The 22,326-nt window shown below is 44.4% G+C and overlaps 1 long non-coding RNA gene across 2 annotated transcripts; it reads left to right on the top strand.

Moving 5' to 3' along the window:
- Positions 1 to 1,150: 1,150 nt before the first annotated feature.
- LOC308593128 lies at positions 1,151 to 12,261 on the top strand. 2 transcript variants are annotated; one of them, XR_014010759.1, is made up of 4 exons: positions 1,151 to 1,268; positions 6,927 to 7,146; positions 9,575 to 9,665; positions 11,855 to 12,261. It is a non-coding gene; the product is annotated as an uncharacterized lncRNA (long non-coding RNA). The 2 variants fall into 2 exon arrangements; XR_014010760.1 differs by having other exon boundaries at positions 6,927 to 7,161.
- The last annotated feature ends 10,065 nt before the right edge of the window (positions 12,262 to 22,326 follow it).

The following is a 22,326-nucleotide window of genomic DNA, read 5'->3' as shown; positions in this document are numbered from 1 at the left end:
AGTAGCGCCACGCAACATGCGCCCTGCAATACATGCAAATGACAAAGGGGTGTAAATTTGGAGCAAACTCTTTGGGGCTGATGGCAGCGGCTCTGGGGCCTTGCTGCATCGCTGTGTCTTTCTGCAGTCCCTGTGCCTGCATTTGAGACATGACATTTATTTCAACAGACCCAATCTATTCTTCCAATCCCTTTGAAGAGGGATGAGTGCTCCTGACCAGGTTCCTGTAATTAGCAGGGTGACGATGTTTGGTTTCATGCCATGGAAAATGCCCAAATGTGTCTGCTCCTCTGCCCATCAAGTCTGTTAAAAGGCAGAAGAGTAACTAAGGGCTGCTTTGTTGTTGTTGTTTGATATATACTTGGAGTCGAGAGTAGATTTCATGCTCTTTATTCAGCTCATAGTGGCGAGGAGGAATGGAAGTTCCCCCTGAATGTCTGCTTTATATACATTATTTACACAATGGGCCCCACGTGATTGGCTAATTCTGGGATTCTCCTGTAGGCCAATCAGGTTGAGGATTCACTTCCACCTGGAGCTGGATTGGGTGGCTCCTGTGGACCATCAGACTGCTGCATTTTGGATCCTATTCAACTCAGTACATAGCATTGTTTTTCCTGGCCAGTTGGCAACCTAACTTGGAAAAAAAGATGTAATCCACTTTAGTAGGTTTAAACACGGCTGAACATGATATGAATCACGGTTGGGCTCACAGCCTGGTGCAGGCTTGCTCACATAGGAGCCAACTCCAGGGGGCTATGGGTGCTTGGGCACCCTTAATAATATAACTGTGGGGGCTGGGAACCCACAAAGTCAATGAGAAAAGCATGCAGGCAGCAGCGGTGCTACCTCTGAGAGAGAAGCAGTTCATCTCTGCCCTCCGCAGCCAGCGAGCAAGGCACCCTTTTTGGGGGGTGGGGGTGGGGGTGGGACTCAGACACGGACGCAGGGTCTCTCTGCCTCTGAGCCTGAGCCCCTCCCTGCATAAAAGGGTGCCTTGCTAGGTGTGGAGAGGAGGAGGAAGAGGACCTGCTGCCACTACTGGCCACCACAATGCGGATGTGTGATGTCATACACACATGCGTACACTTAGTGTGTGTGACATCACACACACTACCTGTAGGCATGTGTGTGAGAGAGAAACCACAGTCCATGTTGTGGTGGTGGGCGCCCACAATCCTGAGAGCAAGATGGTGCCCCTGCTTACTTAGAAAACATCCCATTGATTTCAGGGACAATTATTCCCTAGGAAGCATGCATAGGATCAGGTCAGGGATTGTTTAGTTGTGATTCCTGCATTGAAGACAACTGAAGAAATTGGCCTAGATGACTCTTTGGATCCCTTACAATTCCACAGTATATGACAACATGGCAGTTTATTCCATTTTCATTACATTTCCCTAGCTATTAATTTCCACATTACAAATGAACTTCCAAACAATGTAAAAGCCACTTCTAGAACTATGGTGGCATATCGTGGAACTATTGTGGAATATAACACATTATTTGCAAATGGATTTCCCCCTGGAAGCAAGTAACATGGAAAAGAGCAGTCAAATTGAGCAGCATTCCACTATAATTCCAGAAGTGGTTTTTAGATTGCATGAAAGCTCAAACATAATGTGGAACTTAACAGTTAGGGGAAAGTTGTGAAAACAGAATAAACTGCCATGTGACTGCAGCCTGAGTCTGCTATTTTGAGTCTGAAAAGCCTGGGCAAATACACACACACAGCATCTGAAGCAACTGATGGCTGCTATTGTACATATGGCAGAAGGAAAGGCATTTCATAGTAGAGGTGCAATGGAAAGAAGATGCCTGCTATTGAACCTTAAATGGACCGTCAGGAATGGCTGAAAGACCGATGTTGTCTGGGTGGATCACATCTTGTGATCCAGAAGATCTCCACTCCAGAGGAGGAAACACTCCAGAGGATCACAGCTACTGCAGAGCTGCATGCTCTTGTTCGAAAGTGTGATAGCAGTTGCCTGCATCTCTCTGCAGGCAGTGCTGGAAAGAACTATTCAACTGACAGCTAATTGTTGCCACTGACTGCTGCCCTGACAATGTTGTTATAGCGGAACTCTGTTTCCTTGAGAGCAGCTGAAGGAGGAGAAATGACATGAGGTGGCGTCCCCTCAACCCCCTGTTGTTGGATATTACATGTATAGCAGATGCGTCGTTTCGTGTAGATTCACTGCTGTCATTCTGGCTCAGATCTTTTGCCACAAACAAATAACACAAGCCCACAAAATGACAACATCATCCTCCGTAAGACAGGTCGGTGCCAAGAAGGCAAGCTCAGAGAAGTGGAAATGTTTGCTTTGTCATCGATTAGGCTTGGCAGAGGGGCTGGTCACCTGCTCTGCAGCAGGGCTAGACCCAGTGTAGAATGGTAGAGTAGCAAGGCTTTCTGATTCAAATTTGTTTGACAGTAGCAGCAACCCGCCTCGCTAAATTAGTTTGCTGAAATGGAAAAAGTGTGAGGATGTGTGTGTGAGGCAAATATATAATTTTCAGTTTCTCATTGTTCCAATCTTAAGTTCAGTTCTCCACATCAGTTTGTGATTTTTTTAAAAAAAAGTTTTTGTGAAAATTCATAATTTTATATATTTTTTTACAAATTTTTCCTAGTGTACACATATTCATTTTTTGTCTAATGTAGTGCATTTTCCCATGCTGTTTTCACTAACATATACATTTACATACTCATGGTAGCATAGCAAAATCCTTTTTTTGCCCACCATATTTGGCTGGAAAACTGCATTGCAATGTGAATTTTGAGGGACGCCTGTGTTTCGGTTTGTGTGTCATTTCAGAAAGTGCAAATTAAGTAAGGTTGCCTTTAAATACAAACTGAATCAAATTTCTTCCCTGTTGCTTGTGAGAGCCAGGAGTAGCTTTTTCTGTGAAAGGGCAGTGAACTCAGGAAATAAATTCCTAAGATGACCATGTGTTTGAGAGGCATGCTGTTGTTTAACCTTAACAGTGCAATCCTGATGCATGTCTAGTTGAAAGTAAGTGCTATTTAATTTAATGGGACCTACTCCCCAGTGGTGTGCATAGGCTTGCAACTTATTGATTTTATTTATTTGGACATTTATTGACTTCCCATTAACAATGCCCTCTGACGGTTTACACAAAATTCAGAAACAATCTTGCAGTCCCTTTAAAGACTAACAAATTTATGAGGAATGAATAATATTTTTATATATTTAATGTCTTATCGAAGCACAATGTCTGTTATTGACAACCCAAAAGTATGGTTGCAGGGTACAAATACTATGATACTCATTTGTCTTTAAGGCGCCTCAAGGCTCCTTGATTGTTTTTGCTGCAAGAAACTGACATGTGTACTCTTCTGGATTTCCTTTTTCTTTTGCAAAACTCAAACCACATCAACAAAGGCAAAACAGAAAAATCAATGCAACGTCCATATTTTTAAAAAACAGCATTAGCTGTTTAAGATCATTCCAAAAACAAGAACTAAAACCAGGCTGCACATAATTTGTTCCAAGGACTGAAGTATGGTTCTCAAAGGCCTGCGGTAATCTTCACTTAGCACTGAAAAATCTTAAAGTGAGCTGTAGGGGGAGTTTATTCCATAATTAGGACCCCACAACTGAAGAAGGTCCTCACTCTATGGCCAAGCCGCCTCACCAGTTAGGCAGGAGAACCTGTAGAAGGGCCTCTAAGAAAGATCTTACAGTCTAGGCGGACATGATCCTTTGCATGTACATCCACATACCCCGAACCACCATTTTGCACTTCCCTGTAGCTGATGAGCTGCAAGGATCCAGTCAAAAACAAACTGCAAAAACCTAAGGTCTTCCCACCTCTGCCCTACAGCCATCTGAAAGAGCAAACAAGGGAGAGAAGGAATCAAACAAACGATTTGAAGCCGCCACCTTGTGATTGTTGTTTGTCAGGCGTAAATTGAAAAAAAAAAGAATTATTTGAGATTCAATTAATATTCACGTCTTGGCTGTCACGGAGATTTAATTCTCTGGGTTCCAGGCATCTTTTCTGAAAATAATAATTTCCCCTGCTGATTATTATCTTGCTTCAACTTGTCTAATTTCTTGCTCTGCTGAAGAAGAAAATTGGGGGAACCATTTATTGCCTAGTCAATCTGGTGTAGCTAAAACAATTAACATTGAATCAATTAAGTTAATTTCCCCACAAAAGTGCAGGATACTTTTTTTGTAGCACCCAGCCCAATCTCCTTTAAATCACATCTGTGGGGACAAAAGGACAATGCGATGGAAATATTATTAGATCTTGGTGGGCTTTGGGGTTTTTTTTAAGGTGAAATTAACAAGTAAGGGCACATGCTGTGTGAGAAACCTCATTGCATTAGGGATGCATGGCAATTAAAGAGCTACTACAACTGATGAGGGCTAGGACAGCCCTTTCACTTTTATAGACTCATTGGGCCTTTCAGAGTTTACAGCTAATTATATATTTTTGCTGGCAAGTACAATGGAGAAGGCAGTTAGTGTCGGTTCTGTACAGTGTGGATTACAGTTCTGCTCTGAGACATGGTACAGTAATACAAAAAGCTTTTATTGAGAAATCTATTTCCTTAAGCTCATTACTCTGTAGCTGGGGGACCTTTTTCAGTCTGAGGGGTAAATTGCTTTCTGGGGTCCAAAATGCCAGTGCTGAGTGGGACCAGAGGACAACGGGTGGAGCCATGAATGCAAATTTTACTTTTGGACAGTCCACGAGTTTCTACAGACACTCCCACCCGCTTCTCTATTTCCCCCTCCATTATTATCAGAGTTCAAAGACACTTTCCAGCTAGGCAAAGATTCTTGAGGAAGGTAAGAAGCAGAACCATAAGGGATTGTGGGCTGGCCTTGGGGGAATTCCCAAAGGTTAGACAGAAAAGCTTGGAGGACCACAATTGCCCCTCCAGGTCTAAGGTTCCTCATGGAAGGTGTTGACCCAGCATGTGGCAACTGAGCCAGTGTGGTGTAGTGGTTAAGAGTGGTAGACTTGTAATCTGGTGAACCGGGTTCGCGTCTCCACTCCTCCACATGCAGCTGCTGGGTGACCTTGGGCTAGTCACACTTCTTTGAAGTCTCTCAGCCCCACTTACCTCACAGAGTGTTTGTTGTGGGGGAGGAAGGGAAAGGAGAATGTTAGCTGCTTTGAGACTCCCTAGGGTAGTGCTAAAGCAGGATATCAAATCCAAACTCCTCCTCCTCCTCCTCCTCCTCCTCCTCTTCCTCCTCCTCTTCTTCTTCTACATGGTGGATCCCATGCTAGGAATCATTAGGAAAGGGACTGGAGATAAAACTGCCCATACTGCAATTCAATTGTGCAAATCTTGAAAGACTGTGTACAGTTCTGGTCAGCTCCCCTTAAGAAAGGATATTGGAGAATTTGCAGGAAAGGGCAACCAAATGAAAGAGCCTGTGAGGAAAGGTTGCCACACGGGGAGCTTTTCAGTTTAGAGTAGGGTTTTCCAAACTTGGGTCTCCAGATGGTTTTGGACTACAACTCCCATCATCCCTAGCTAGCAGGACCAGTGGTCAGGGATTATGGGAATTGTAGTTTGGGAAACCCTGGTTTATATGAAAGGTGAGTAAAAAGGGACACGACAGAAGTTTATAAAATTATGTCTGGTGCAGAGAAAGCAGCTGGAGAATGTTTTTCTCCTTTTCTTATAATGCGGGAATTTGTGGACATGCAGTGAAGCTGAATGTTGGAGGATTCGAGACAGGCAAAAGAAAGTCCTTATTCACGCGGCACATAGTTAAGCTATGGGATTTGCTCCCTAAGAGGCAGTGATGGCCACCAACTTGGATGGGTTTAAAAGAGGATTAGACAAATTTGTGGAGGATAAATCAGTGGCTACTAATGTACCTCCAGAGCCTTTTATGTTCTGCCTCCACAGTTGCAAGCACTGATTACCAGCTGCTGAAACTGCAGGAGGGGAGAACGCTGTTGGATTCTGATCCTGCCGGCGTGCATCTGGTTGGGTACTGTGAGAGCAGCAGGCTAGACTCAATGGGCCACTGAGGTGATCCAACAGAGCTCTCTACTTGTGTTCTGTAGGGCAGCTGAGAGAAGGCCAGTCTGTGCTTTACAACTGAGCGGCACAATTTATAATCCACTAAGTTGAGTACAGCCTACCACCCATATATTGAGGTCTTCTAGGTGCTTGGCAACTCTCCCCCCATCCAGCAGCATCTCAGCCATGATACATAAACTGCGTTTGCTTGACGGGCTACAAGTCATGCAGGCTTTTTTATTATTTTATTAAAATAATTCAACATTAATACATACATATTACGAATATACAAACAAACATACATTTCATACAGTCCTTTAAAATATTCATACATACCCACACTCAATCCCACACATACTTCCTTTTTCCATCACCATCCCTCACCTCACCCTCGTGTTAGACTTCCAATCTACTCAATTGCAATTTCTTTCCACTTCTATTACTTTCTTTCACACACTTTTAAACCAACTTTCTACTTCTTTTTCTGTTACACATTGTTATCCATCTTATTTAGTATTTCAGTATTTATAACAGAACTTGTTTATTCTAATAGGAGTTCTGATTTTTCAATATGATTTTGCAAATATCCTTTAAACACCTTCCAGTCCTTGTCTATCTTCTCTTTTGAGATCCTTCCGATTTCTCCCATTGTTTTGGATATATTGCAATATTCAAATAATTTGGCAAGCCACTCTGTTTTTTGTCGGTATTATGCCACTTTCCCAATTTTTCACAATCAATAGCCTTGCGGCTACTGTTGCATATAAATATAATGTCTTGTCACGCAGGCTTGCTTTGCTGCAAGACGTGGCCTGGTTAATTCAAAAACGGACTAAGCCACACACACAGGGCACTCTCTTGCGGCTTTGATGTTTAATCTAATTCCCATCCATCTTTTATTTAGAGTTCAGAGCAGCAGACCTCAATTGACTTAAGGATGATGAACAATAAACAGTCACTTTTGCTCTGCCGAGCAAAACCTTGAGCCAAAAAGTGCCTTGATCATTAAAATGGCGTGGAGAAATGTTGGCCACTTCTGCAAATCTCACCTTGGTTCTAGATCTTATGGGTAGCCTTGGGCAAGTCAGTTCCTCTTTGGGCAAGTTCACTTCCACATCTGGCAGGTACAAACAAAAGTTGTAAGTAACGATAAAGAGATTTATGTAAGTCACTTAGAGAATTTTTTTCCTTCTGTGTCAAGCAACTAACAAGTTAAATTTTCTTATTAAGAATAATAATAGCTTTGCTTGCTCCTTTTTCTGCTCCTTGCAATAACGTTATGGACATCCAAGAGTTTGGTGAGCAACTGACAGCTTAATGAATGCAGAGTGGCAATTTTGTGAGAAGCAGGTTCTTTTGCTGGCTGGCATAGCTGGTGCGAAGTTCTGAAATGAAGCTGTACGTAGGAGTTCTGCCTACTGGTTCTTCCCATATAAGCTGCACTGAAAATATTGGCGCATTGTTTTAAAAATAAACGGCACTCAAAGCATTCCACAATCAAATAAGGACCTAGCGTGGGCAGAACCTCATGTTGTATTAGAAGTGATGAACTACATCTCCTCCGCTGATGTGTCATTTAAGTGGTGGAGGTGACGCGAGATAATCCACAACAAACAATGCAAAATGTTTGCTTCACCTGAAGGGAAAAGCTTTTGCAGCATGAAGGCCACATTCCAGCATGGAGAACCAGCTGGGGGCCAACATGGCAGTGTTGGGCGAGACCACAGGGGGGAAGTGGGTGGAGCAATGGATGTGACGACTCTTACTTCCATACAGTAGACTACATGCACTGTCTTTTGTGTCTTGAATCTTCCAATGTTAAGCTTCACTGGATGCTCCCAGGTTCTAGTACAGTGGTGCCTCGCAAGACGAAATTAATTGGTTCCGCAAGTTTTTTCTTCTTGCGAGTTTTTCGTCTTGCGAAGCACGGTTTCCCATAGGAATGCATTGAAAATCAATCAATGCGTTCCTAGGGAAACCGCTTGCCAGGCTGGCGGTGTGGAGAAGGGCTTTTCTCCGCACCGCAAGCCTTCAGGACAGGTACGGGAACAGAGGGGAAGGCGCGCAGCGCTTTCCCTCTGTTCCCGGGGCTTGCGTGGGAGGAGGGTTTTTCCTCCCCGCCGCCAACATTCAGAACAGCATTCTGAATGTTGGCGGTGGGAAGGAAAACCCTCCTCCCACCCCAAGTCTTCAGGAAAGCCATCCGATGCCGCGCGGAGGGAGGAGGCGTTCCCCCCCGCCCGGCATCGGAGCTTCGTTCCGATGCCGCGCGGAGGGAGGAGGCGTCCCCCCCGCCCGGCATCGGAGCTTCGTTCCGATGCCGCGCGGAGGGAGGAGGCGTTCCCCCCCTGCCCGGCATCGGAGCTTCGTTCCGATGCCGCGCGGAGGGAGGAGGCGTTCCCCTCCCCGCCCGGCATCGGAGCTTCGTTCCGATGCCGGGCGGTGGGAGGAGGTCCGAGGACAGTGGGGAAGATGCGCTGCGCTTCCCCGCTGTCCCGGAGATTTCCCTATGGGCTGTCGTCTTGCGAGGCAAGCCCATAGGGAAATTCGTTTTGCGAAGCGCATCCAAAACGGAAAACCCTTCCGTCTAGTGGGTTTTCCGTCTTGCGAGGCGTTCGTCTTGCGGGGTACCATTGTATTATGGAGAGGGTGAAAAAACTACCTCTGCCCACTTAAGCCACACCATATGTAATATTGTTATAGAAGCTGGGTGCCACCTCCACTCTCGAGGGGTAGCAAGACTCCAGGGGGTCCCAGGGTTTGTGCTCCTTCGGAGAATTGAAGATGCGGCAGAGACTGTTGTAGTTTTAAGAAATATGATTTATTCACATATTTTGACCTTCAGTTTGCATGGAGGGAGTCCCGATCTTACACCATTGTCACCTCAAGAAGAGCTAGCTCCCATAGCACAATAGCACTGGAACTGAAGGCATCTCTCCCAGCCAGCCTTCAGCCAGCCTGCCCAAAATGGATCTCCCCATGTTCTCTCTCCCTCCCAGCACACCTTGCTAAAGACCATCTTTCCCTGTGACTTCACACCCAGTTACCCTGGTAACCTTCTGTCTGCCCAGGTCCAAGATGGGCCATCAACACCTTTTGCCATGTTAATACATCTATCCCAGGGTGTCCTGGCTTGGAAAGGAAGCTTAGCTTGTATTTTTCCACTGGTGTGCAGTCTTCCCTTCAATACTCCAAATAATCAAAATCCTACCATTTATTAATTTCTAGGGTTTAGGAGGGTCCCCCCAATCTATAACACCATTATACTTCATGCCACCCCTTACTCACTCCCCCCCAACCAAACAGCCCCATATGTTGTAACCTGCCCTCAAAGGGGAATTGCTCCAGCCCCAATTCCTTCAGCTGATCACTTTGGCCGCAGCTTCCTAGCTCTGTGATATTATTTTTCATGTCAGGCTACCCAAGCTGCCCACACAGTATTCCAAGCACGGTGGCACCGTAGATTTGTACAGCGGCATTGTGATATTGGCAGTTCTATTTGCAATCTCTTTCCTAATGATCCTTAACGCGGAATTTGCCTTTTTTTCACAGCTGCTGCACACGGGCTCGACATCTTCATGAAAACTCATGAAAAAGAGCATCTGATGCCAGTTCTGTGCGTGCGATAGCAGCAAATAATCATGTGAGTTCTAAAGGCTGAAGGGGAGAGGGAATCTGACACCCTCCCTCTTGCTGTATTACAGCAGAAAAACAGTTTTGAAAAGGGTTTGGACTTTACATGCTTGGGCACAAATTGTGTGTGGAAATGTTTTAAGGCAGCGAACCTCTGCTCTTTGCAAAAGAGGATTGTTGTCATGAAGTTCCACAGCACATTCTCCGCCTGCCCTGGAAACAAGTATATGTGCGAGACGATCATAAAAATCATGCCACAGTAATACAATTTTGTATCGATTGGAGACAATCGATATGCTGTTCACTGTCCATTTCCATAGAGATGCAATATTCACTTTCTATTGCCCAGTGGCGAAGCTGCATGCTCCGCTACCGGGGGCGGAGAACAGGCAGGGACGTAGCTGGTGCCCGCGGGGGCAATGTGTGCTGCCTGCGGGGACATGGTCACATCCCGGGGCATGGTATGCCACCTGCGAGGGCGTGGTGCGCAGCCCACAGGGGTGTGGTGCGCATTCTGGGGGTGTGACACGCTGCCTGTGGGGGCGTGGTGCCTGGTGCTCAGGGGTGTGTGCAGCATGTGTCTGGGGGGGCCGCCGTGATGGCACCCTACCAGAATAGTGGTGCCGGGGGCAGTCCACTCCCTTCGCACCCCTGTTCCTCCGCCAGTGCTATTGCCTCAGTGACGTGTGGTGTTTGTGCGACATTTCAGGCATTATGCAGAAATGCAAGTCAATTGTTGTTTTTTTAAAAAAATATAAAAATAAAATAAACTTCACGAGGGAATTCCATGCAAGCAAATAGCATCTTCAAAGGAGGAATTTTCCTCAGGATCACAGCAGGAGAGGAAAGTGTTAAATCCCTCCTTTCTGCTTTCTGTGATTCTGGTCATTGCCAGTGCCCTCCATTGGATGCTATTTGCATTTTAAAAAGATGCATGTTAAATGCAAAGACACATTTAACATTGCATCTGGTTTGACCCTCATCCACACATACCAGACACTCACACAGGACATTCACCACCTTCACTGGTTCTGATATAAGTGGAATATAAATTAATAAACAAACAATAAAATTCACTGGGACACATTGTTTGCACATGCCTCGAACTTTTCTTAAGGAGGAATCTCTGAGCTCATTCCAAGCAGACAAGGCATAAGCAACATGCTGGTGTTTGGAAGGAAATCAAAACATGGACCTATATCTGCCCAATGATCATAGTTTTTCTAGCTTCTTAGATCTGAAGCAGCCTCGGCCTTGGCCCAGTATAGCTGAAGAAGCCACCCCCATTGTTCAGCTCGAACACTGAGGTCCAGCTCCGAGGGCCTTCTGGCGGTTCTCTCACTGCGAGAAGTGAGGTTACAGGGAACCAGGCATAGGGCCTTCTTGGTTGTGGCACCTGCCCTGTGGAATGCCTTCCTATCAGGTCAAGGAAATAAACAACTGTTTGACTTTTAGAAGGCATCTGAAGGCAGCCCTGTGTAGGGAAACTTTTAATGTCTGATATTTTACCATTTTTTATGTGCGGTAAGCCTCCCAGAGTGGCTGGAGAAACCCAGTCAGATGGGAGGAGGAGTAATAATAATAATAATAATAATAATAATAATAATAATAATATTCCAGCCTGATGTCTCCCAGATTTTTTTTGGACTCCCATCACATCTGACCATTGACTATGCTGGATGTTGAGAGGTGTATTCCAAAAGCATCTGAAGGGCCTCAGGTTGGATTAAAAACAAACTTGACTTCAACTTGCTCCACTCTTTGGGAAAAGGAAATGCTAGCACTTCCTTAGCAAGCTTTGTTTGTTGCCATAACAGACTTTACAGACGAGTTGCTGGGGCTGTTATGCAAGTACGGGTTATTGCCCAAAGAGCTAACAAATGGTTGTAATTATATCTATTCTGTAGCTTCCCAGCGGTGGCTCTGGCAGCCCGGGCAGCTTTTTCTGCACATCAAGTACTCCAGTTCTGTCCCGCCCCCTTTATTATACATCGTGAGAGCCTTTACACCCAGCGATTTCCATGGTCATCCAAGGAATTTGTGGGAGGCACTTTTTGCTTAACGCTCCTGTTGCTGCTGGCGAGCCACTTGCAAAATAAATAAATAAATTGGCAGGCTTATATTATAGCCACATGTAAATAGCATGATTCCTCCGGCAAATTATAGTGTGCGCTCTCAAATTTCCTTCTGGTCTCGCAGAACCGTTGTTGAGGATGCATTTCTTCTAAGCCCCCCCCCCCCCACTTCACGAAGGAGTTTCAACGTTGGAAGGCTCAAGCAGCTTTGCAAGTGAAGCAAAGAGGAAAAGGCAGGATCGGGGCAGGATTGGCTTATCATGTGGAAAGGCTGATGTGCACCAAACCCGGAAAACTACAAACAGGACATCCTGTGAACAGCAGCCCATGAGAAAATTCTGCTCCATACAATGCACAAAAAGTTAAGAGGTTTGAATTGCCTTTTTGGAACCCTTCACCCATGACCAGAAGAAGTAGGAGAAGTCACAAAGCAGGGATAGAAGCTTCTCCAGCGAAAGAAAGAGGAAATAGAAACAGAAACAACAAGATCCTCTCTAATCACTATATCATAACATGGTAGCTTTTCAAGTACAGTGTTGTTCATGCGTGATTCTTTTATTTCCCTGTCTCAGTGCCCATTAAGACCAGAGAAGTAATACCATAGCTATAATCCCCCGCAAGGCTAGAGGGAATTCCAATAGCCTTCTAAACATAAGGAGCAAACTGCCTGTAGAAAGGCCAAACTCTGTTATGTGTGGTCTAAATCAGGGCTGGGCCCCTGAGATGTCATAGGCCTCCAAATCCAATCATTCCCAGCCAACACTGCCAGTCACAAGGCATGATGAGAATTATAATCCAACAACATCTAGAGCAGCCTTTTCAACTCCCATTATCCCTTGCTATCATGACCAGTTGTCAGAGTTGTTTTTTTTAAATATAATTTTTATTAACAAGCCAATCAAATCACATCACATTAATTCCAAATTACACAGCCAATTTTTTAAATTTTTGTTGGGGGTAACCATGCTTTGAGCTCAGAAAGGGATCCAAACATCTCTCTTGCTGCTGCTTTGATAGTCACAGTTCTGTCCAAATAGTATTTATAGTTCTGTTCAATCTTCTCCTTGTTATTTTCCTCATCTTCTTCTTGTTGTCATATATTCCTTTCTTTGTGACCTCTGGTAGTCTCCACAAGCGGGTTGAAAACAATTATATCCTGTGTGGATTTTACACTCCTCCAAGAGCCATATCAAGACAGACAGACGCCATTTCCGCACCTCCGTACAAAACATTCCCAAAGTCTGTCCATTAATTCCCACAGGCCTGCCAGTCTCTCCTTAATCATCTCAGGGGGCCCTGCCAAGTCAAACTCACAGTCCGATATAACAACAAGCCATGGTCCTCCTCCCCCTCGATCATCCTGTAGTCAGGCCTGCCGTAACAAATCTCTTTTTATAACTGCGTCACAGAGACTTTTCATTCCTTTCCAGATATTCCCACAAGCCATGTCTTTGATTAGTAATTTATTTCCACACAGTTCTTAATCATCCTGCTTGTAATCAGTAATTACAACGATTCTTCTTGGGGGAAGGATTGTTAGGTACTCACATAAGATAAAAAAAGAAAAGCCCCCCCCCTCTTTTCAGTCCCGTTCCAACATACCAATCCTTTAATATATCTTCTTCTTGATTTATTGTTGAATCCAGCCCGTCGCACCACTTCACAGGGATCACTTCAATTAGCAGTCTTATCTCCCGATCTTCACTCGAAATATGTGCATTTGCTTCTCTCTAATTGTTTATTTTGAGCTCCTGCAACCAGGCCGTGCGATCAGAGACAGCGTCAGGGAGAGCCGTCCCACACAAGGGCTGTGCGCCTAGTGCCCTCACCCCTTCTTTCGAATCAGGGGGTGATTTATGGCAACCGCAGGTGAGGCAGTGTTCCCCATTCCCTTGGGGTAACAAGGGAGGCTGCATACACCCATATCATCCTCTTAATTACCTCGTGTGAGACAGAGAGATGGTATTGTCGGCCATCTTCCAATGCGCCCCTAGCAGCCCCCCCTGACCAGTTGTCAGAGTTAAAGGGAGTTGTAGTTCAAGCTGGGGACCCAGAGGAAAGCAAGCACCAGCAGAGCTGCCCCTTTGCTGGCCAGTGGCCAGTCAATGGGGTCAGACTGACCTCCTACTTCCCACGATGTTCTCCCTGTGAGGTAGGGGGTAGAGCCCCCTTGGTGCTCTGGCTGGTGTCTTCAGAACAAATTGGATGAGGATGCAGGGCATGGATGCCTGAAGGAGGGGGGAAAGTCTCTTTGAAGAATCAGAAATTACTGTATAGATGGGATGTGCTAGATGCATACTGCCCAAGGACTTCCTTTGGTATAAATGCTTCTGTCTTCTCCTACAGCAAATTCAAATAGCTTTCTGGAGTCCTAGAAGGATTAAAGATAATATAAGATCTGTTTCAGATAAAAAGTTCTGCTACTGCTGATAACCCTGGGCTACAAACCAGCCCACAGACACATGTGTTTAAGACAGCTTGGAAACAAAAGGACTTGAGAGTCAGCGCCTGGTGGGGCAGATAAAGATTATAGTCCTTATGTCCCAGATTAATTCTGCATCTCCTCACCAAGTTGCTAGCTCTCTGCGTGTCTAGAGGATCTCTGTAAAGATATCCTTTGATCTGAGTGTTACTAATCTTCGTGACTAATGCAAAAGTGCTTTTTCGAAAGGAGAAGCTGTAATTTGCTCAGAGAAGGCCGGAACGTAACTTTATAGCAACCACAAGGAGATGGAACATTGTACAAATAAGGGATCTTGGGACAAGCTACTTAAGTAATTCAATTTCGGAACCAAAACAGATTACGCTGTTTGGAAGAAAACAAAACTGCTGTGAAGGAAAAGGTCCAATCTCTCCCCACACCCTTTCCCTGTTGCTTCCAACTTTATTCTAGAAGTGGAGACTGGCAGCAGCATATTTCTAGCTGAGATGTTTGACTAGAAGCGATTATTCTTCTAGGTGACATTTCGCTGTAATTACACGGTTCTTCAGTTATACTGGAGATAATCATCAGCGTGACCTTCAAGCGAGGGATGTGGAAAGTGCCTTATAAAAAATGATAGAATTTCCGGCTTTAAACTATTCTGGGTATGGAAGCCAAAATTGAGGAGGGTTGGGGGACATCTACTGCTTGCTGCTGTAAACCGTTAGATGAAAAAGATATATAAATATGAACTGAGAAGACGTGAGGGATTTGTTTGTACAAATCATAATGTCTGTAACACATCGGCCTTCCTGTATTCTGGGCAAGGGAAAGAAGCATACTGAAAACATGGCCTTCAGTTTCCGTGCTTCAGCCTTTTGTGCTGTGTTGGATCATGCGAGGATAGTTTTTCTTCATTCTCTGCCTCCACTACCTTGACCAGGAGCTCATGAATTCACTGTTTTATAAAGGGCACACATGGTATAGTCCCAAAGCCGAGCACATTGGTAGTGCCTCTGGTGAGGGACATGTCGTGCTCCTTCTGGGGTCATTTGTGCATCTTTGGTCCCTACCCTGCACTCAGTTCTCACCTGTGGCTCCTAGAAGCTGTCAACATGCGGCAGTGGCCACATCCCGGAAACGGTTTTGACTGGCAGGCTAAACCAGGTGAAGGTAGATGATAGGTCTCAAACCCTTGGTGAGTCAACGACTTCACTTGTGTGTGAAAACAGTCTCTGGCAGGTTGAGTGGACAAGACCAATAGTGAGTCCAATGGTCAAGAAGGCAGCTTCTGCATGCGCTGTAGAGGGAAGTAAGGGGCAGATCGCTTGTCAAACTGGGAAGGCAGCCCATTTAGGAGGAAATCTCTGGTCCTAAACCTCAGCTACCTTGTGGGATGCCTTTGGGAGAAGAAAAAGCTAAGGAGGAAACCCTACACAAATCTGGAGTGGAGTCCCTAAGATGGTTGGATGGCGCTTTGTACTCCTCCTCCTGGCAACTCCTGCAGCCAAGATGGTGCCAAATGTATTGCTCTGCTTTCCTTTGGACCACATCAGCGAGGCTGAGAGGGGTAGACCAGGACCTCCCTACAGACTGCCCATGCTTGTATCCCAGGGAAGCTGGTGCTGCTGATGCAGTAGTTTGACTTCACCCCCGGAGGCGCCCTCCATTATCTCTCAACACAGATGCCAAAAAACACAAGACCGTCCATGGAATTCAATGCATAATCTCATGTGATGTTACAACATGGCCAGTGCTAAATGCTGAAAGGTTTAGTTACCACTGGCAGCGGGGGCAATAGCTATGGGCTCCTGCAAATCCTCAAACAGAAGATGTCTGAAGGGCCACAGCAGAGGACTCCCTCCCCCAAGCATGGGAGCCAAGGGGGTACCTTCAGGCCTTCTTCTCAAAGCCTAGTTAGTGCTTGCCCAGCTTTGGAAACAAGGGCTCTAGGATGCTGCCAGAGCCTTATTCCTCTTTCCCAAAACCCAGTGCCATCCTTACCTATCTTTGGGAAGGTGGCAAAAGGGCTGAAGGTGGGGAAAGGGTGCCAATTTTTGGTCACACACAAGGCGTCATATTATCAAGGTCCACCCCTGGCCACAGGTGCTCATTTCCCTGAAGCAGAATAGAGCTGGAGTCAAGGAAGCATATCTGCTACCTCATATCAAATCCTGCATATTATTGTTATAAAACTACTTTGAGGGATTTTTTTAAAGTGCTGTATAACTTTTATGAAGTAAGGAACAATTATTATTATTATTATTATTACTATTCCAGCCCTTCCTCTCAAAGGAACCCAGGGCAGCAAACAACAAAGTAGTTCAACAATTCAATTAAAAAACATATTTAAATAATGAAAAAATAATAACAAAATCAAACTGTCACAAATTCTCCCAGTGAATAGTGTCAAAGTTGCCGAGACCAGTAGTTCATTTAGAAATCAAGTATCTCCAGCAATCAAGGTAGACCTTTTCATTGCAACCCCAAAAAAGAGAGTTGGTAGTACCCCGTTGAAGGGGAGGGATGGCGGAAAGGACTGATAAGATGCTTCATGTTATGTGCTAGTCTTCCATTACAACAGAAGCCTGCATAAACTGCACCCACGGAGGTTTAAAGAGGGTCTTAGAGCACCCACCAGAATAATAAGATGCTTATGAAGAAGCAAACTTCTCTCCCCGCCCCCGCCCCCGGTTTGTATTAAGCTCTCACCATCCTCAAACAACATGAAGGCTTTGCCAGAGCAATATGGGAAATGAACCAATGGAGAACATTAAAGAAGAGTGATTTTCAGTTTGCAGAGGTGGGTGATTATCTTCTAACTGTAAGCCAGCAAATAAGGGGCACAATCGAGGCACAACTGAGTGCTTCTGAGTCCCATTCATTTCGTTGTTATCAATGGCACTTAAAACATGCTTGGGAACCACAGGTGCAACACAGGTGCCTAGGTAATGCCAAGAGCAAAGTGGATGCATTGATGTAGCTGCTGGACTGCAGCCTTAATCTGTGCTTTCACCTGATCGCATGCCTGAGCTCCTCCTCTTGATTTCAGTAGGTTTCAAACACCCGCACACACATTCCCAGCCTGGGGTTTAGGTATTCTGGAGAAGCCTAGCCAAATGGATGTAGGAATGTCATAACCCAAGCATATTGGATATTTATGTGACTGATATACAGGCTGAATATTAGGGGACATTTGGTAACCCAGTTGGGTAGAATACCTGATTTGAATGCATGACGTCCGAAGCCCTGGGATTAAATATAAATAACTACAAATTTACATATTCAAGTATGGCTGCAACATCTTTTAACTTGGGCCTGGTTTCTGATATGGACTACAGAAATGGTGCAATAGCTCCTTGTTTCTGACCTGTGCACAGGGGTAAAGACAGTCTATTTTAGTCTGCAGCTGTTGGAGGAAGGAGGTCGATTACTTTTTCATAGCCATGATATTGCTTAAAAGACTCCAGCGGTTCCTCTGCTGAGCCTTTGTTAGATCAACTGCACTTTTCTTTACGTATCATGATGACTACGGCCGTGGCAAATTACAGTCAGCTCGCAGCTGTGTGGAACAGAACATTGAAATGGAAATAATCTGCAAGCGGAAAAAAAATTATTTGCCGGGGGGAAAGAAAGGTTGTTGGCTTCTGAATTGTACAAGGAGGTAGGGGGGAAATATATCCAATATAGGAAAACAGGCCACTGAGCTACCTTTGTTCAGCAGTACAAACTTGGGGGTGGCTGCATTTCACAACAGCAAAAATGAGGTTCTAATTACTAATGTCAGAAGAAGTCAGATATTAAAATAAGTAGATAAAAACATGGCATTAATGAAAGGGCGTCTGCTTTCAATTATCTGGTAGATCTTTTCCTTGTCTAATATCCCTGGTGTGATATATATTTTGGTATGTAGCTCTGTGCAGAGAGCCAATGTGGTGTGGTTGTTAGAGAGTTGGACTAGGACCTGGGAGAACAAGGTTCAAATTCACACTCCCTGAGTGAGCTTGGGCTAGTCACTGCCTCTCAGCCTAGCCCACCTCACAGGGTTGTTGAGAGGATGAAATTGGAATAGGGGAGAACTGCATACACTAGCTCCCTGGAGGAAAGGTGGGTTATAAATGACATAATAATAAAATAAAATAAATAAATAAAATGGAGGCATGTATGTGTTATGTTTCCAGTGGTCTGTGTTTGCCTGAGCTTGAGTCTAGACTAAGGATTCTGAGCGCCTGTGTTCTGATTCGATACATGATATCCAATCACAGAACCTTTCAGGATCTGGGTCTCTGCCATTGGCCCTTAAACTCTGAGATATGATTCGTAGCTTGGAAGTTTAGACAGTCAATCACGTTGGGAGTGGGAGTAGCCCAGGCCTTCAGAAATATATATAAGCAGCTGTTTTGCCCCTGTTGTCCAGTTGTGTTATTCAGTAAAGGTTCGTGCTGTTACTACTGTGTCTTGCCTCATGGGAACCCACCTACACTTCAGTATGCATTGGTTTCCCCACCTCTGTTCCATTATAAGTGCCTGGAATCATCAGCATTTCTTATTGCGATGTACTTGCTGCTCTCTGCTGGTGGTGCTCTGTGGTCTACCTTGTGTTGGTAGATGAGTTGTGGGAAGACTGCGGAAGGAGGAGAAATTTTTCTCTGTTCTCATTTAACTTGCACTTCCCAAGCTGACACATCAACCGAAATGCAGCTATCTCTTGAAAAAACCCCACAGCTTTCTGAATTTGGCAAGGCAGTTCTGTAACCCAAAAGGGTGTACCTTATGGGCAGGGTGCACCCAAAAAATGCATATCTTAGTGCATAGTTTGGCCACATGGAGATGTGCAGATTTTAACTGCGAGCAGTGGTGGGATGCAGATTCTTGTTCAATTGTATACTGTTGCATGGAAACCACTTCACTGATGGTGAGAAGTTTTAGGGATGTAGGGCCTATGTAGATTTGCTTTGCTTTGGAGAGAGGTCACTGAAGGATTAGTAGGACTAATACACCTCTGTGTATTTGTGAATATACAGGCTGATCCTGGGTGGAGGCACACCACTCCAACAGACAACCCAGATCCACTGCTTGTGCATCCGATCTCCAAAGAGATGTCCAGAATCCCAAGATGCATTTAGGTAAAGGTAAAGGGACCCCTGACCATTAGGTCCAGTCGTGACCGACTCTGGGGTTGCGGCGCTCATCTCGTTTTATTGGCCGAGGAAGCCGGCGTACAGCTTCCGGGTCATGTGGCCAGCATGACTAAGCTGCTTCTGACGAACCAGAGCAGCACATGGAAATGCTGTTTACCTTCATGCTGGAGTGGTACCTATTTATCTACTTGCACTTTGACGTGCTTTCAAACTGCTAGGTTGGCAGGAGCAGGGACCGAGCAACGGGAGCTCACCCCATCACAGGGATTCGAACTGCCGACCTTCTGATTGGCAAATCCTAGGCTCTGTGGTTTAACCCACAGCACCATCTGCAATATCCCAATTCAGCTATGTATTTTATTACTATGCCATTTCTTTTCATGCATGGACCACAACATTATTGACTGGGAAGGAATCTTGCCCTTTCTATGATCATTCCCTCTGTTCAGAATATCCCCCAAAGATGATATTGCATCAAGAAGCGATTGACTAACTATTTAGCTCCCACACCACCTATATTTGCCACCTGTCGTGAATGCTTTAGCTGAGATTCCTGCACTGCAGGCAGTTGTGCTAGAAGACCCTCAAGGTCCCTTTCAACTCTGCAATTCTATGAAAGGGATATGCCAGAGTTTCTGTATTAATCCTTTCGTGTCCACCCCGCCCTAAGCCTACGCCACTTCTGATTTCATGGCCTATTCATATGGAACAATAAAAGAGACAAGATAAACTTGGCAGGTCAGAGGTTTACCTGAAATAAATCAGGTCTTCTCAGAGTAAACCCATTGAAAACTTAGGTTCAAGACAACAAGGAGAGTGGGTTCCAAATCTCAGCTACAGCCATGGGAAAAGGCCCCTTTCTCCTATTTCCACCGAATGAGCTTCAGTTGTTGATGGGACTGAGAGAACACCCAAGACGAGACAGTCAAATCAGCCATGATAAAATGGGCTCAGGATATTGGGTATAACATTATGTTTGAGGACTGGGAAAGGTTATGGACCACCGGAATGAAATTCACGGCATGTAATGCCCTGAAGGAAAATATTATGAAAATGATATATAGGTGGTACATGACCCCAGTCAAGCTTGCAAAGATATATCACCTGTCTGATAATAAATGTTGGAAATGTAAGGAGGCTGAAGGGACATTCTTTCACCTCTGGTGGACCTGTCCAAAAGTGAAGGCCTTCTGGGAAACGATCTACAATGAGTTAAAAAAGGTATTTAAGTATACCTTTCCCAAGAAACCAGAGGCCTTCCTCCTGGGCATTGTCGGCCAGAAAGTGTTAAAGAAGGATAGAACTTTTTTTATGTATGCAACTACAGCAGCAAGAATTCTCATCGCAAAATACTGGAAGACACAAGATCTACCCACACTGGAAGAGTGGCAGACGCAATTGATGGACTATATGGAACTGGCTGAAATGACTGGCAGAATCCGAGATTTGGGAGAAGAAACAATGGAAGAGGACTGGAAAAAAATTAAGGACTATTTACAAAAATATTATAAGTTGTATGAATGTTAAGAATTTGCACGATTTGGAAATTTTAGCTTCAGCAATTAGATTTGGTGAAACAGGAAACTAAGTTATAAGTAAGAAAAGGTTGAAATCCAAAGCAATATTATGTTTAACTTAAGGTACAAGTAATTGATAAAAAGTATTTTAAACCCAAAAACATAATATCTGAAAGGTACAAAATAAGATATGAAACAAGGTAATAATTTGCTGATATTTTTATTGTAAAGAACGCAGGGTGAGGAAGATGTGGGGAAGTCCAGTAGGTTGTACAAAAAAGTTTTGGAAAGTTGGTTTTTTTTCCTTCTTTTTTCTTTTCTTTTTTCTTACTTCTTTCTTATATTTCTTATATTTCTGGAGTTTGTATCTGAAAAATGTAATAAAAATATTAAAAAAGAGAGAGAATGGTCTCTGCAGTAGACCTCACCACTCAGGCAGGCTCATATATGTAAGAAAATGCCGCCCCCCACCGTAACCTAGTTCCAAGGCAGCCATTTTGAAATCTCTTCTTCCCCTATTCGAAAGTGGAAATGGCACCCTTGTCCTAACCATGGACATGCTATGGAATCTTGAGCTAGGTGTCACCTCTTTCTGCCTAAATTTTTAATCTGTAAAATTAGAACTCTTTTATCTCATCTGATTGTTCTTAGGGTCAAGAAGAGCAACATGTACTCAGATGTGCCCTTTTAAAATTAATGAGGCTTAAATGCAGTTCAGCTGTGTTGGTTCATTACCAGAATCGGTGAAGTATTTTGAAAATCACTGGTGATTTAGATATGAATAATAATAATTCAGTGTAGCCAATGCTGTCTTGCTGTTCTTTTCTTGGCCTTTAAAAAGAATTTCCTTAATAATTCTATTACTGGATTATTTATATTTTGAAATGTCCGTCATTCTTCTCTCTCTCTCTCTCTCTCTCTCTCTCTCTCTCTCTCTCTCTCTCTCTCTCCCCCCCCCCCTATTTAAATCAGCTCACATCTTCATTGGGATGCAGCAGTTACAACTTAATGGACAAATTTAATGGAGGTCAGAAGCACACTGTACATTTTCAGTTTCACAGTGTTCACAAACCAAATAAATAAATTAAATGTATCTGGAAAAATAAACACAGTTTAAAATTACATGCAGCGGTCATATATAGAGAAATCTGAATCAGTTTGCATTCAAAGTTAATTTGCAGTTTCCCAAAACATTGTGAGAACAGAAACACAGCCATTCATTGACATGTACACTTCTCTGAATTTGACAATGCAGTTCTCCAGCCAAGTAATGTGTACAAAAATGCACATACTAGGGTAAAATGTGCATATAACTGCATATACAGCTGGCCTGCATCTTAGGTGGGCGTTTGGTTCAAAGGGTAACGTGTACAGTATATGTGAAAATCACACATAGCCAAAACCACGTTACTCTTGGAGCCACCCCATAGCTAGCTAGGGAGGCACCAGAAGAAGCCTCAGAGCCAGGGAACTGGTGGTGGGACAATGCTGTATTGTCAAAGGGAGAAGAGGGAGC

The sequence above is a fragment of the Podarcis bocagei genome, assembly GCF_964188305.1.
Source record: "Podarcis bocagei genome assembly, chromosome: 8".
In the NCBI taxonomy this organism is placed as follows: domain Eukaryota; kingdom Metazoa; phylum Chordata; class Lepidosauria; order Squamata; family Lacertidae; genus Podarcis; species Podarcis bocagei.
The sequence above is the reverse complement of the archived record's forward strand: the minus strand, read 5'-3'. Positions and strand labels throughout refer to the sequence as shown.